This window comes from Eschscholzia californica, unplaced genomic scaffold (genome assembly GCF_041429995.1).
Source record: "Eschscholzia californica isolate CP2 unplaced genomic scaffold, dmEscCali1.0.p SCAF_2, whole genome shotgun sequence".
In the NCBI taxonomy this organism is placed as follows: domain Eukaryota; kingdom Viridiplantae; phylum Streptophyta; class Magnoliopsida; order Ranunculales; family Papaveraceae; genus Eschscholzia; species Eschscholzia californica.
Genome location: NW_028238309.1, coordinates 48,768,689 through 48,785,241, shown reverse-complemented (window position 1 = coordinate 48,785,241; position 16,553 = coordinate 48,768,689). Strand labels below are relative to the sequence as shown.

At 34.6% G+C, this 16,553-nt stretch overlaps 1 pseudogene; it reads right to left on the bottom strand.

Annotated features, from left to right (window-relative positions):
- Window positions 1-1,589: 1,589 nt before the first annotated feature.
- On the bottom strand, window positions 1,590-1,985 carry LOC147558626 (RING-H2 finger protein ATL70 pseudogene; annotated as a pseudogene).
- Between the last annotated feature and the right edge of the window lie 14,568 nt (window positions 1,986-16,553).

Genomic DNA, 16,553 nt, shown 5'->3' with positions numbered 1-16,553 from the left:
CGGCAATACAAACTGCCGCAAATTTTTCAATTGATTTATTTCGATGACATATTTGATTTTGGCTGTGGTTATAACGTGTTGCTATTGTTTATTGCCGACGGAGTAATGCCGTCGGCATTCGTTTTTAGAAAATAAAATAAACATTGTCTTTCTGACCTGTAGCTGCAGCTGGTGATTCGTAAACTACATCAACATAATGAACAATAAACTATTGTGTTTATCATCAACATAAATTCCGTAACAAATTTATAACACACTAAATTGTAAATAAATCTATAAAATCAACACATCCGCAAACTATATATAACTATGAACAACAAAATCATTTGTTAAAACAACCCTACAAAAGAGGAAACAACCCATATATTAGTTCTTGAAACTTAAAAATTGAGTTTAATTAAAAGTAATTTCAACCAAAAAATTTAAAAGTTAAAACCATACAAACTGGTCGAAGATAAATTAGAAACAAAGTAAGTTAATGCTGGAACTATGACAAACCAAGTGAATATTGATATGTGATCACCAGAGCTATTCTATGAGCGGAATCATACAATCACGATGGTTTATTACAAAAAAAAAAAAAAAGTTTGAGTTACTAGTTAGCAAGATTGTTGAGAACTACTAGTTAAAGCCTATCTAATAAAGTCCTCCAATGTGTACTCAATCAGTCTCCCATTGAAGTCTTCTACTCCAAACATCATAATTTGATCATCTTTCTATTTTTTTTTATTTATAACAGTGAATAGTACCTTTGATATTTACATTTAAATGATATTAGTGGCGGATCCAGTATTTGAATATAGGGGGAGCCAAAGCATACATCCAAATTAAACAAATTTGCAAACACAATGATTAACAAAAGGACATTATATGTACAATATTAAGGTTTATTAAATTAAGGAAGGAGCCAAGATTTTACGTCAGATATGCCTGACCGTAAGTTAAAACAGTAGGAAAGAAAGAAATCTATTGATATGACTAGTTTTGGAGGATGCGTTTCTAGTGTGAATACAATTAATTGACTATATCTATATTAATATTCGAACAAATATTTTAGTTTCTTTTTAAGACGAAGGGATAGTTTAGAAAACTATATTCATAGTTGAAAACATAGAGATTAATTGGAAGTAGTTGAGCCAAAGCCAATCGTCAACTAGTAAACTATAATTTTCTTTAAAATCATATTAGTTGAAAAACATACAAATGAATTGAAAGTTTGAAAAATTACGAATCTTTTAAAATTATATTACTTGAGAACACAGAAATGAATTGAAACTTGGATACACGAAGATAAATGATAGAAAAAACAAAATATTTTAAAACAAGCAACCGAAGATTGATAGACCAAAAAGAGGAAGAGATTTAAACAAATGGAAGAAGAATAAGAACAATGGTATTTCTCCCTTTTTGTATGTGAAAATCAAGGTAAATGGACGTAGATGGACAAGTAGATCGACAAACTGGACAAGAACAACCAATTAAGAGAAAAGAACAACCTCGGTTTGACTACTAATCTACTCTTTAAATTATACCAATCGGATCAGGAGACAACACCATATTGATCTCTTACCTTATTAAAGAGGAGGCGGTTAAGGTGCTATCGGAAGTGAAGAAGATCGACAAATTGGACAAGTAGGGTTGTTCCTCAACCAAGGATCAACACACTTAAGATGAAATATATGCCCACAATCAGGTAACAATCTAACTGTATCAGTACTAGTATAATCACCCAAGCAAATTGAACAACATAAACTAGCACTGCGCTTGTGTTTAAGCTTAGGTTTTGAGGAAAGAAGTTTTGGGTAACTTCGAAGTGGAGTTTCATCTAGACCTCTTTCTTGTTCTCCAATATGATCAATTACATCAATATGGTGGTTATCATGATCATGTTCGTCGTCTGAGTTTGGTTGAGGTGGGTATCGGGTGCAAAAACAGTAACAAGACAAGAAGGTAATGATAGTGACAAGGAAGATTCCTCCTGCCATTATCCCAGTGAAAAGCTGGATGCCGGCCATTAGAGGAAACTGTAGTGTCCATGATTATTTTAAGTGCTGAAAGATGAAGGATGGATTATTTTAAAAGAAAAATTCATATTTCGTACAAGTATCCTTTTCTTGGTAATATTGAATAGAAAATTGTAACTATACTTGGTCTCTATTGGTAGAGAATGATAGATGGATATTGGATGGGTGATGACATTGGAAATAAGAGAGAGGACAGTTGACTTCTTGAGAAGCTTAGACCAACTCCAAATTCAGTCTGGCTTAACTGGTAGGCCTAAAAAAAAAACCTTTTTTACGACCCAAAAATTGAAGTCTTGCCTCAGCCTAAAAAATCAGCTCCAATGTCAGCTGGTGCTTAGGCTTAAAATTTGAATTTTTAATTTCTAAATTTACTTAATAAGTTCGATTAAAAAACATTGATTACAACTACTTGTTTAAAAATTTAAATTTACTTAAGTACAACTAAACAACAACGACTATCAAAGACAACTAGAAGGGGTTATTTGGATCCCGTGGAAGACCGACCATATAAGCATCTCGGCTGCCTTAAGCATTCGTGAACCATCTTCGTCGAGAGTCCTAGCATCAATCATCATTAATTCCACACCATATTGATCTATAGCATATTGCATTTTTTGGTTCTTGTAATCTTGTTGCACTCGCAGGTTTTGTTGTGGATCTTGTAGAGCTTCTTGTTGGACCCATGCATTTTCCCGTTGTAATTCCACAATTTCATCCATTGCAATTGCTCTCCGACGTGCTTCTTCTTCTCTCACTTCTCAATATCCCTCAGTTGGAGCTTTTGAAGAACCACTAACTTCTTTGTCTTTAGCAGTAGAATTTTCTCCAACTCTTGCATTTGCTTTGACTTGTTTACGCCCAATTGGTCTTTCCTCCGTAGGATTGGAACTAGAATCTCTTTTGGCGGATGTTGTCTCACCTGGCATTTTTGACATCTACTTGTTGTGTGTCATCAAAATATTGTAAACATGTTGAATCTAAAACGATTTCCTTTGTGATTTTTTTATAGTATCAAGTGCTCTATGGAACTTGTAGAAAAAAAATTTATTTTAAGTTTATATAATGAAGTAAAAAATAGTGAAATAAAGGGACTAAAAGTTTAAATAATTATCCTTAGCTTCTCGATAGAATGTGATACTATCGAGTGCTCCTCTCCTTTCGTTCGTCTTTTCCTTAGCTTCTCGATTTCTTCCTTTTCCTTCACCTTTATGTCACTTTTAGCTCTTTTCTTATAAAGGTGCTTAAAAAGAAAAAAAGAAGATAAGAAACTACAAAAACAAATAAAATAAAAACGTCCAAGAAGCAAATGACACTAAACTAATGAACAGAACAAACAAACGATATCTTAACTACTAAACCTATCCCCGGCAGCGGCGCCAAAAACTTGATGCACCCGAAAAGGTTGCACACCCAAGCAGAGGCATCAAGTAGTAACCGGTAAAACCGGAGTCGATCCAAGGATAGGAAGGTACTTCGACTGTCGAAAGGTCTTGTCCATCAATTTTAGTATTACTAGCTAACTTAGACTAAGACGAAAGGGAACAAAGGTAAATGGGGGGTTTTGATTGAATAGGCAATAAATAAAACAAATAAACTAATTAAACAAAATAAGTAAAACGGATGAGAGAGATTCGAGAGAAGAGTCGAAGGAACAAGAGCCGGGAGACAGTAAGACTCGATTCGGGCAACAAATAAGTGAGAGAGGTGTCGAAGTCCGGGAATCCATAATGATTAACCTACGACTATGTGTAGTCCGATTTAATGTGTCGAGGTACAATCGATATTCGACTCCTAAAGTAGATGTCTCTAAGTACTACGTATATCCGGAGATCATACTTAGTCAAACAAACGTCTAAATCGGTTAATCCCAAGTCATCGAAAGTGTCGTCTAGTCGCCTAACTATGTGAAGTGCATGACAAGACACATGAAATTATGACTTAGACTACGATCGATATCGAATACTTCGTTTCGTCTATTAACTATGCGAAGTGTTTGACAAGACACATGAAAATACGATCGAAACGATAATCGAAATAAATGAACATCAATTTATAATCAAAACATCAAATCATATTAAACATAATCACAAATTCATCACATTTCATCTCATATAATCGACACACTAAAGTTAGCTAAACATGGTGATTGAATAAGAAATGGAAAAGAAATGATGAGAGAATCCCCCTTTTTCGATGTGGTTCGAGGCTAAGATCGTCGGAAAAAATGAGTCTTTAAGGTGCAGCCGATCTCCCCTTAGTAAATTTTTGGGTTCCCCATAACGACCACCATCATCTTCTCCATTTAGAACACAACCTCCATTAAAGCTAACCCTAGCTTTCTCTCTCTAGCAATCTTCAACCAAAATCAAATCAAACTACATGGGAAGCAAGATCAAGTCATGGGGAGCAAAAGCCCTAAGGTTTCGGACCAAGAAGGTGACCGAAAATCCTAGAAAAGTCCGCCCAAAGATGCTCAAAAATCCGGCCAAATCATCAAAGTCCGCCAAAAACACAAGATCCGGGCCAAAGGGAGCTTGCTCCGAGCCGCTGTTGCCGTCCCGTGCCGAGAAGCTCGCTGTGGCCACACCCCGTGAAGTGTACGTGCATCCCCGTTCAAGAACATAATTGGCAAGTAAGACGTTACTTCCACTCCCGCTCTAACTTGAGGGGGAGTGTTGGAAGGTCCACTCCACTCTGCCAAACCGAGTGGATTTGGTCTCACAGGAATCCTATTACAACTAGGATTCCTTAAGTATTAAGATTGTATTTTAGATAACTATCATGGAGTTGTAATCTTTCCCTACTCTTACCTTGTAAACCTATATATATACATACCCATACACATTGTAAAAATAAGTTATTGTTAATAATCAAAGAAGGTATTTTACCAAGTTCTTGTCTCTCACCACGATTAACTTCTCTCTATCTCACTCGGTTCAGCCGAACCTCTCTCTCTCTCTCGGTATATCCGAGACAATCACCCTCTCTTCCTCTCACTCATTTTCACCGAGTGTGTTCATCTCTAAACCTATATATGTATACATACCCATACACATTGTAAACATAAGTTATAGTGAATAATCAAAGAAGGTATTTTACCAAGTTCTTGTCTCTCATCACGATTAGCTTCTCTCTTTCTCACTCGGTTAAGCCGAACCTCTCTCTCTCGGGTATACCCGAGACAATCACCCTCTCTTCCTCCCACTCGTTTTCACCGAGTGTTTTATGGCATTGCCGTTTAGGCCATCCTTCTTTCTCGCTTTCAGTATTTTAATTCTAAACTTCCATGTATGAATTTTAGATTTTTATCAAATAAAGTACCGTGCGAAGTATGCCCACTTTCGAAACAATGTCGCTTACCTTTTCCCACTAGTACTACTTCTTCCTCTCATATATTTGAGTTAGTACATGCAGATTTATGGGGTCCCTTTCCGGTTCCCTCCACCTCCGGGTGCCGTTATTTCTTAACTCCTGTCAACGATTTTTCTCGTTGTACTTGGATATTTCTCATGGGTTCTAAATCGGACTCGAATACGTTAATTAAGAATTTTTCTAATTACGTTTTTACGCAATTCAATTGCAAAATAAAAACAATTCGATTGGACAATGGATCTGAATTCATCAATACTTCTCTACAAAGTTGGTTTCTTGAAAAAGGGATTACCTACCAACGTATACCTACACACCCCAACAAAACGGGGTTGTCGAACGCAAACATCGCCACATTCTTGAGGGGCTCGTTCTTTGCGTCTTCAAGCTCACCTCCCTCTATCCTTTTGGGGAGAATGCGTTTTAACCGCTGTCTATCTCATTAATAAATTACCAACACCTATCCTTGTTGGGAAATCACCACATGAGGTCCTCATGGGTGCTCCTCCGAATCTTTCCCACTTACGTGTGTTCAAATGCCTTTGTTATGCCCGTATTCCTTTGCTCAAAACAAAGATGGATGCTCGTTCTTCCGCCGGCATCTTCCTTGGTTATCCAAGTGGACAAAATGGTTATCGTATTTACGATATCTCCACACAACGAATATTCGTTTCTAGAGACGTCACACTCATTGAAAATCAATTTCCTATGTCCGCCTCCTCCTCTTCGGCAACACCGCCCCCTCCTGTCCGACACCATTCCTCTCGATCGACGAGGATGACAACTTCGCCTTTCCGGCAACCACAATCACTCACACGAACCTCCCGTCTGACAGCAACGAAACCACCGAGGAACCTGCTGTTCCTGATGTCTCGATCAGTGATACCGATAAAGGGGTGCCTTCAGACACCCCTGCTGGATCGATTCCTGACCCATTGACCGCGGCACCTGCTTCGGGGGTGCCTACATCAGACGCTACTGTCAGCCCCAATTCCGGGGCCTCATCGGCAGCTGCCGACACACCTGTCATTGACGCCTCTTCGTCATCCGTTTCATCGACCGACGACGCGATTCCAGATTCCGGTCGTCCTTCTCGGTCACGCCGACCGCCCCCCATCTTAACCACTACGTGTGTTCTAACACGAATATAGTCAAGTATCCACTTGAAAACTATTTTTCAATTAACTCGTTTTCTACGTCTCATCAACAATTCTTATCTTCGGTTCTTTCTACTACCGAACCTAGCTCTTTCAGTCAAGCAATGAAATCTTCTCATTGGAGAGACGCTATGGCCAAAGAAATCTCCGCCTTGGAAGAAAATAAAACCTGGACTATCACCAATTTACCACCCGGCAAAAGATCTATTGGTTGCAAATGGGTGTACAAAATCAAGTTCAAGTCCGATGGATCCATCGAACGTTATAAAGGTCGTTGGTGGCTAAGGGTTACACCCAAATCAAAGGATTAGATTACAGTGACACTTTTGCTCCGGTTGCAAAGCTGGTAACTGTACATGTTCTTCTCTCTCTTGCCGCCATTAAAGGCTGGACTCTACACCAATTGGACGTTAACAACGCATTCTTTTAAGGTGATTTGAATGAAGAAGTTTACATGAAACTTCCCCCCGGATTTTCATCTCAGGGGGAGTCTAAAGTATGTCGGCTTAATAAATCTCTATACGGCCTTAAACAGGCCTCCCGTCAATGGTTTTCGAAATTTTCCTTCGTTCTCACAGAACGAGGTTTCTCGCAATCTAAAAGCGACTACTCTCTTTTTACTTTTCGCTCTCACTCCACTCAGATTTACGTTCTCGTCTATGTAGACAACATAATTATTACAGGAAATAATGATCATGCTATTTCCCAGTTAAAATTATTTCTAAACAATGCTTTCTCACTGAAAGATCTGGGCCGTCTACAATACTTCCTTGGTATCGAAGTATCTCGCTCATCACAAGGCATATTCCTATGTCAACGGAAATATGCTCTTGATATTTTGAAAGATTCTGGACTCACCGCTGCACGTCCTTCTGAGTTTCCCATGGAACAGAAACTCCGTCTCAGTCCCACCGACGGCACACCTTTGTCAGATCCGTCGGTTTACCGTCGTCTCATCGGCAGATTACTCTACTTGACGGTTACACGGCTGGATATCACCTTTGCAGTAAATAACCTCAGTCAATTCATGCAAACTCCTAGCCAAGTACATTTAGACACCGCTCATCGCGTACTACGATACTTGAAAGGTACCCTTGATAAAAGGAGTTTTCTTATCCGCAGACAGCTCTCTCCATATTACAGGATACTGTGATTCGGATTGGGTTGACTGTCCTTCAACCCGTAGATCAACTACTGGATACTTCACAATGATAGGGTCCAGCCCTCTCTCTTGGAAATCAAAGAAGCAACCCACATTTGCCAAATCTTTGGCAGAAGCAGAATATCGAGCTTTAGCCATCCTCACATGCGAATTACAATGGCTCAAGTATTTACTACTTGATTTGGAATCGACCACTCCGACCCGATGACAGTTTACTGTGACAACCGGGCCGCTCTTCATATTACTGATAATCCCGTCTTCCACGAACGTACAAAACACATTGAGATAGATTGCCACATCGTTCATGAAAAGATCAAAGACAACGTCATTGCCACACGCTTCACCAGTACATAAAATCAGTTAGCGGATATCTTCACAAAGCCACTTGGGGCAGAACCGTTCAAGAACATAATTGGCAAGTTAGGCGTTACTTCCATTCCCGCTCTAACTTGAGGGGGAGTGTTGGAAGGTCCACTCCACTCGGCCAAACCGAGTGGATTTGGTCTCATAGGAATCCTATTACAACTCCTTAAGTATTAGGATTGTATTTTAGATAACTATCATGGAGTTTTAATCTCTCCCTACTCTTACCGTGTAAACCTATATATATATACATACCCATACACATTGTAAACATAAGTTATTGTGAATAATTAAAGAAGGTATTTTACCAAGTTCTTGTCTCTCATCACGATTAACTTCTCTTTATCTCACTCGGTTCAGCCGAACCTCTCTCTCTCTCTCTCGGTATACCCGAGACAATCACCCTCTCTTCCTCCCACTCATTTTCACCGAGTGTGTTCATCTCTAAACCTATATATGTATACATACCCATACACATTGTAAACATAAGTTATAGTGAATAATCAAAGAAGGTATTTTACCAAGTTCTTGTCTCTCATCACGATTAGCTTCTCTTCTCTCTCTCTCTCTCTCTCTCTCTCTCTCTCTCTCTCTCTCTCTCTCTCTCTCTCTCTCTCTCTCTCTCTCTCTCGGTATACCCGAGACAATCACCCTCTCTTCCTCCCACTCGTTTTCACCGAATGTGTTCATCTCTACTCGGTTATAACCGAGAGTTCATTGGTCTCTCTCTCGGCTTCATCTGAGAGTGACAATCATCAAGGGTTTTATCTTTTCACAGCTACCTAAATCGGAGCAGTGATTACCCGAAGCAAGATCAGCATGGGTAACTGCCATTTTTTCCGGCTAGGTAGTATTGGGTCAAAACTCAAAAGTGATTAAGATGATAATTGAACATGGGTAGCAAAATTGAGTTTCTGACACTGTAATAGAAATTCAGAGAGATACTGAGAAAGTCTATTAGATAGATTGAGAGAGAGAGAGAGATAGAGAATCGAATTGCTTGTGAGAAAGGGGAGGGTGAGGAGGAGTTGATGGTTTGGGTGATGTTAGTTTTTTTTTCTTTGAATTGGTTGATGTTAGTTAATGGGTAAAGATTCTTTTTGTGGTAGAGGACTTCATGGTTTACTTTTTTTAGTGGTAGGTGTTTCATACAAGGACATAAGTTTGATTATACTTTACAAAAAGAAAAAAAAAGTGACTACAAGGGAAGAAATCAAGGATGATTTTATGATTGTTATTGTTATAATGGGCAGATATGGTTTGGAGGTCGCCGGAATTTTATGGAGGTTGCTGGAGAAGAAGAAGAGGAAAGAAGCTGAAAATGAAGTGTTTGGAGGAAACAAAAATAAATTTGTTTCTACCCGAAACTTATTGCCCCGGAAATTTTGCATATTTCCCCTAAACACCGACCTTATTTAATATAATGGTCATTTAGTAGATGTCATTTAAATGAGGTTTTTATGAGTGGTATCATGTGAGGGTCGATATTTGAATATAATGAATTAGATGTCTAGGATTTAGTATGGTTCTTTGTGTAATAGATTTAGTGAGTGGGTGAACAAATTTTTATTTTTTGGGGGTAGGTAAAAGATCTAAAGGCCAAGATGTTTGAATATGATGAATTAGATGGCTATGATTTAGTATGGTGCGTTGAAATCTAAACCCTAAATTCTAAATTATGGGTAAAACTGGTCTAGGTGGGCTGGTTATTTGACACATTTGAACGGTTACCTATTATAACGGTCTAGTTTTATGTGTAAAAAAATTTGACCAAAGACACGCACAAAATAAAATAGACCGCCCATTTAGAAACTGGTCTTTCAGTTTAAACCTAATTTAAACTTTATTTAACCAAATATTAACAATCAAAACAGTATTTTCAGACAAATATTGTGTGCAAGAACTCAAAATGAATATGATCCAACAATGACAACAATCTGTGTTGATATTTTATTCACTCAATAGTGCATCGAAACAAGAATGAGAACATGAGCAATGTATTTCAATAAAAATATAATGTTTAATTGATAGATTATTCAAAAATAAAAACAAAGTACTATGTTGATTATATATTCATTACTTCTTGATTAACAGGTAATTCTATTATAACACATATTACTTAATTATCCATTGATATTTTATCATTAATTGTATGGATAATATATATATATATATATATATATATATATATATATATATATATTAACATTTAATCCGATTCGGGACCCATGGGTTTGTCAAAAGAAGTACTGAACCGGACCTAAAGATTAATTCAATAAAAAAGACCGACCATTCTAAAGCGTGGTTTTTTTATCTGCTTTTTATTAGTCAGGCATTGTTGGTTTTCACTGGTCTTTCGGTTTTCGCGGTCTTTAGTTTCACCTCTACCCTAGATCCCAGTATAAACTTATTCTTTTTTCTTTTTCCGTAGTTTTGTACTTGAATGTTAATAAGTTAATAATTATCTTAAATATTAATGAATTAATAATTGTCGTAAATGTTAATAAACTTATATCAAGAGAGAGTGTTAATTAAATGTTTCATATTATTTTTTTTATTGAAAAATGTTTCATATTATTAAGTTTGTTACAATATATTATATCTAATTTTAAAGAAAATTTATGTTTGATATGTTGTGTATTTATATATATATTTGTATTTATATATACACAACGTGTACACGGTGATAACACATTATGATCTTATGAAACTTAAGCAATCGCGACCATTTTAAAAAATTAAATGTCACGATTAACTTCACAGAAGTAATTGCACCAGAGTATATATCTATACAACAAACAGTTGCATTCAACCAGAAAGATAACATTTAAATAAACAGATTTTAAAAAACATATAAAATAACTTTTTTTAGTGTCACGACATTAATGATTGAGTTCTATATATTTTAACTGTTAAAACTTACAAATAACTTGCTATTTGTATCATTTGTGTACTTTTTGTTACCCAGTTAATTTCAATAATTAATAATTTTTATTAATGTTGATAAAATAATGATTACTTTTGTTTTATACTTTCTAATATTTTAAATTTTCACTTTTAGATCTTTTGTCTTTAGTTTCCAATTTGTTAATTTTAATTCTAAATTTAAATTTTTAGTTTTAATTTTAAATTTTTTTGTTCTAGTTTTAAATTTTCATATTTATGTTAATTCTAATTTAATATTGGTTTGCATGTTTTATTTTGATTTTAAATTATAATCTGTTATTTAATTTTAAATTTTAATCTTTATTTTAATTTATCTTTATATAAGATTTACATTTTTTTAGTTTAAAAAGTCAATCTTTAAATCACAACTTTACACTTCATTTTTGTAGTTTTATTTTAATTTTTGATTTAAGTGTTTAATTATTATTTTAACTTTCTTATTTATAAATAGTTTACACATTTTTATTATGATTTTAAATTTAATTTATCTACAACTTTAAACATTAAAATTGAATTATTATTTTATTTTATTAAAAAATCATTTTACCATTTTAATTGATTTTAGTTTATTAAAATTCGGAAACTTAAAGTTTAAGAGCGAAAGTAACACGACCACTTTTCTCGAGGTTAAATACCACCAAAAAGATCATCAAATCTTAACATCCTCAAAGTTTACAATCGTCGGAATCAGCTATGCCTAGTATGAAAATTTCTTCAAAGATTTTACGAAATACTGTAAAGGATTTGATTCGACCTAACCTCGAGTGGTTGGTAAAATACTTAATAATTCTTCTTAATGTTTTATATTTATATGGGTGAGTTCATACTTGGTAATGTAGTCACAAGTTATTAACCCCGATGGATAACAGAAGAAGAACAAATTTAATGTAGTTACAGTTAGTCCACCAATCAGAAATTCACCAAGAAACAATAAAGTAAAACCTATTAACCCGGGAGGAAGGTGAAAAAGGGTCAATGCTTCACAGAAGCAGCTATGGAGCTTGAGAATATATGGAGTCAGTTTATTTATGCAAATGATGAAAACCAATTTAACAACATATAGTAGACAACTCCAACCAATTGCTTAGTATCAAAGAACTTTTGAACTTTACTGCAGAAAGTACTCAACATCAAGCACAAACAATGATCAATATCTCATTACTCCATCTCAGTTATTAAACAAAAATAGCAACCAAACTTTTAGATCTTCAACTTGGTAATTTGTTAATTTTAATTTTAATTCTTCAACTTTTAGATCAGTTGTCTTTAGTTTCCAATTTGTTAATTTTAATTTTAAATTTTAAAAAAAAATTCTAGTTTCTATATTTATTTTACTTTTATAAATATACTAGGGTATGGCCCGTGCCTCTGGCACAGTGAACATAAGTGAATCTGAACTTATTAATAGAAATTTAAATTGGTTCAAAAGAATAGACTAAAATTGTACTACAAACTATCAATTATGAAAATAAAAATGTCAAGGAAGAAATAGAACAAATAATAGAGGTGAATAAGAAATGGTTGAAGTTCGAAACGGATATACCGCTTATAAGCACTCGCCTTTATTGCACATTCTTGATAGTCCATATCTAATGGCAACACAAAACCTTCTCTCTTTTATAGTTAAAACAAAAATAATATCAGAAATTTCAAATTATTTCAGGAAATGATCCATGTTGACGCAGAAACATGTTTTAAAAAAATTAAAATATTATTGTTTTAAAAAGAATGCAATATAACTGGAGACTCAGTTTCTAGTTTCTATACTTTTGGATGAAGTTTTCTCAAACTCGAGGTCAACCTGATAACTATCCTACACCAATATGCTAATACGTGAAGCAAGAAGTACTTGATTCCGTGGTAAAGAATACCTCAATATCCAAGATTCATCTTGGCCCAAATTGGTTGAATAACATGAATAAAATGTTCAAGCAAGGTTACACGACCCCTTTCCCGTGAGAAAATTGGTGTTCTAGTCCAAGAATATTGTGCGCATTTGAATTTTTAGAAATCTATAAATTACGTTTGCACGCCCTAAAGAAAAGTAACATATCAATGAGTTTGCCCATAGACAAGAAGATGGTGAGATATTGGAATATCAATTCAATTATACTTCAAAACTTAAAATCACAAATTTCTGTAATGTAATTTTTTTCTTTCGACGGTGTCAATCTGTTCCAAACATTAACAATAGATGAATAGAAGATCAAAATATATAGATGAAAATCAAAATTGGGCAGCTCTACCTGATAAATATAATAGATAAGAGAGACATAGAAGGTCTGATCGGATGAACCAATTAGTTATTCTTTTTATTTGTAGTAGTGACGGAAAAAGAGAGATTTATGGAGTTGTTGGGTATTTGTTGTTCCACGCTTTCTTATGATAAGATGGAGATCATGGAGCAACAACCTTCAAGCTATTCATTTACTTTTAACAATTTGGAGACAAAAAGCTTTTAGAACTTGATCGGTGGACTTTTCTGCAAATCTATTGTTAAAACATGTTCTTCTATCTGTGAGAATGTGAGCTGATACTAAAATCTCATACACTAACATAATAAACAAATTTCCTGATCGTTTTCAACTACAAATCATTGTGTACACGACCCAATGCTTAAATAATGGAGTTATAATGTTGTGTTGTTTAATCCTCTAATTCATAAGGAGTATGTAAGAAGAAAGCAATCCTCCTACAGGGCTTCAAAATTTGTTGGGACATCAAATAGTGTGATTAAGCTTAAAATGTGATTAAGCTGGGCATAACATATAACCATTAAAACTCACGAAGATAAATTAAGAGAATGAGGGAGAAATGATGTACCTGAAAAGAATCGCAGGTTTTAGGGTCAGTGGCTGCAGATAGTTCTTGTACGAGCTGAATCATTGTTATCGTGGTCAAGTTAGACCGTCTCGCTGAAAAATTCTGAAGAAAAGTAAGCATGTCATATGGTGAAACATATTGTTTTCCCCATAAAGTTGAAGATTTCATGTTGACTACTTGACTACAATGCAAAAAAAAAAACACAATTCACCAACCGCACCTCATTAACCATCATGACGTGAGTTACAACTTTCAACATATCCTGCAACCTTAATACTACAATATCTCGTTTTGCTTCATCACCCTCTTTCTGAATAAAAAGAAAACAACTTTCATAGTTTCTGAATAAGATGGATATATATGTATGTATATACATAAGCATATATGAAGAAGATACATAAAGTAGGTATTAGATTTTAGTTCCCATAAAGTTGCTCCCATATGACTCCATTCCACAAGTTGCTCCATTTGATTTCATACCGAATGAAATATTAGCTAATGAAAACACTACTGCGTAATATCTGAAAGTGATAGGTGAGAATATAAAATCAGCAAGGCAAAGAGTATATAACATTGATCAAGGTTTATATGTTAACTGTTAAGAAATTATTAAAAGAGTTCAATTTACTTAGCTTTGAATCAGTACCAAAATCTGTCAATTTCAGCAAAATTTAGACAGCGAGAAACTTTTTTGTAACTACATTGCATAGATCCCTAAATTCATTTGAAATGATCAACAGAAATCATGGACTATGTCCATAAGTATAATAAAAGACAATTACCTCATACAAATTTTAGATTAATCTTTGTTCAGCGCGGTCATCTTTACTTGAGTTTAAACTCATCGTCGAAGGTAAATCTTCTTCATCTTCGTCGATATTGAATCATCAGCGGTTTGAACAACTTGGCTAGATTTAGATGAACTAATGCTGCATAGGTTTGCTCAGATTTTGAAGGTAAATATGTCAAGAAAATCTTATGATTCTTATCTATATTTTTATTAAAAATAAGGATTACTATTAAAACGGGAATGTTAATAAGTTTGATTTTCAAAACCATCTATGACTGTCTGATGCTGTATAATGTTGCTCTAATTCTTCAAGCATAAGGTGCACTATTTGGTTCTTCTAATGTGATGAATCTCTGCATTAGGCAATATGACAGGTTCACACATGCATAGCGTGTAAATACAACTCATAAAACTATGGTGGCTTAAAAGGTGAGAGCTTAGTTAGTTAGTTAGTAAATGGTTTACTTACCAATGCAAGGTGTGCATCATGTTCATGTTTTAATTTAAATAAATATCAAGTTAGCCTCCATGATTAAATCAAGCCATGAGTTTAGTAATTCATATATATTAGGTGAAATAAAGAAGAACTACTGAATGGAATGAAATAAATCTTAGATTACCAGTGACTTTTCTGTAAGTCGTCCACATGAAAGACTTGATATGTCGGGAACCGATTTTTGTTTCTGATGCATACTCTGAGAAATAGAAGAAGCTACTGGATTTATCGCCCAAAACTAAAAAAGAACCCTTAAGATAATGAAATGTCAAAGTCAACAATCCGGAGTTAACATTAAGAAAGAAATGAAAATTGACAAAACACGAGTTCAAATATTCATGGAGTCACAGAGCTTAAGAAAGTGAACAATTACCATTTGCTCCTGATGTTATTGCCAAAACATATGGCACATACTTGTTTCGCGATTTTCCCTTCCAACGCCTTGGAAGATTCATTATCTGTGAACTTTGATATCGAATTCGAAGAAAAGTTGATTTACATTGCAAGATTAACAGATACTTGTAAATTCTAAAAACAATAATCACTTAAGAATGCAGCGAAAATTTGATCAGTTACAGCATAAACTTCAAACGAACATAAAAGTAAAAAAGAAAATCATAACCAAAAATCAAAATCTATATTTATTATAAAGATGAGAAGAGATATGTCCAGTATAAAGATGTGTCTGTTGAGATGGACGACTATAGGCACCACTGATGTGTCTGTTGAGATGGACGGCTATAGGCACTCGTGGATGAATTGGGATTAGTGGTGATTTGAGATGGACGGCTGGATTTATCCAGTGGTTTATCCCAGTCAGCACCCATCCACCTATTTTATTATATAGATTGGTTTGCATGTCTTATTTTTATTTTAAATTTTAATCTTTATTTTAATTTTATCTTTATATATGATTTATATTGTAACGTTAGTTTATAAAGTTGAATTTTAACACAACTTCACACTTCATATTTATGAAAAGTTTAAACATTTTTATCATTATTTTAAATTTAATTTATGTTAAACTTTAAACATTAAAATTTGATTATTATTATTTAATTTTTATAAAAAAAAAAAGTCATTTCACCATTTTAATTGATTTTAGTTTAGGTCGCGGCTTGGAATAAAGAATAATCTCCGGGGAATAAATTTTATAGGGAATGCATGTTTTTTTGTATATTCTCCTGGGCATATTTTATTTTGGTCCAAAAACTCATTTGATCAAACATTGCTCCGTAATCTTCATCTACTTTATCACCTTCACGATCACAACTTCCCACCACCACTATTCCGACCACTATTGTCACTTCTTCTCTCTAACTCATTTTACCCACTTTCTCTCTCCCATTCTCTCTCTCTCTCTCTTATTGCTTTTTGTTTTCTCTCTCTTTATCTCTCTCACTAACTATCTATCTATCGTTCT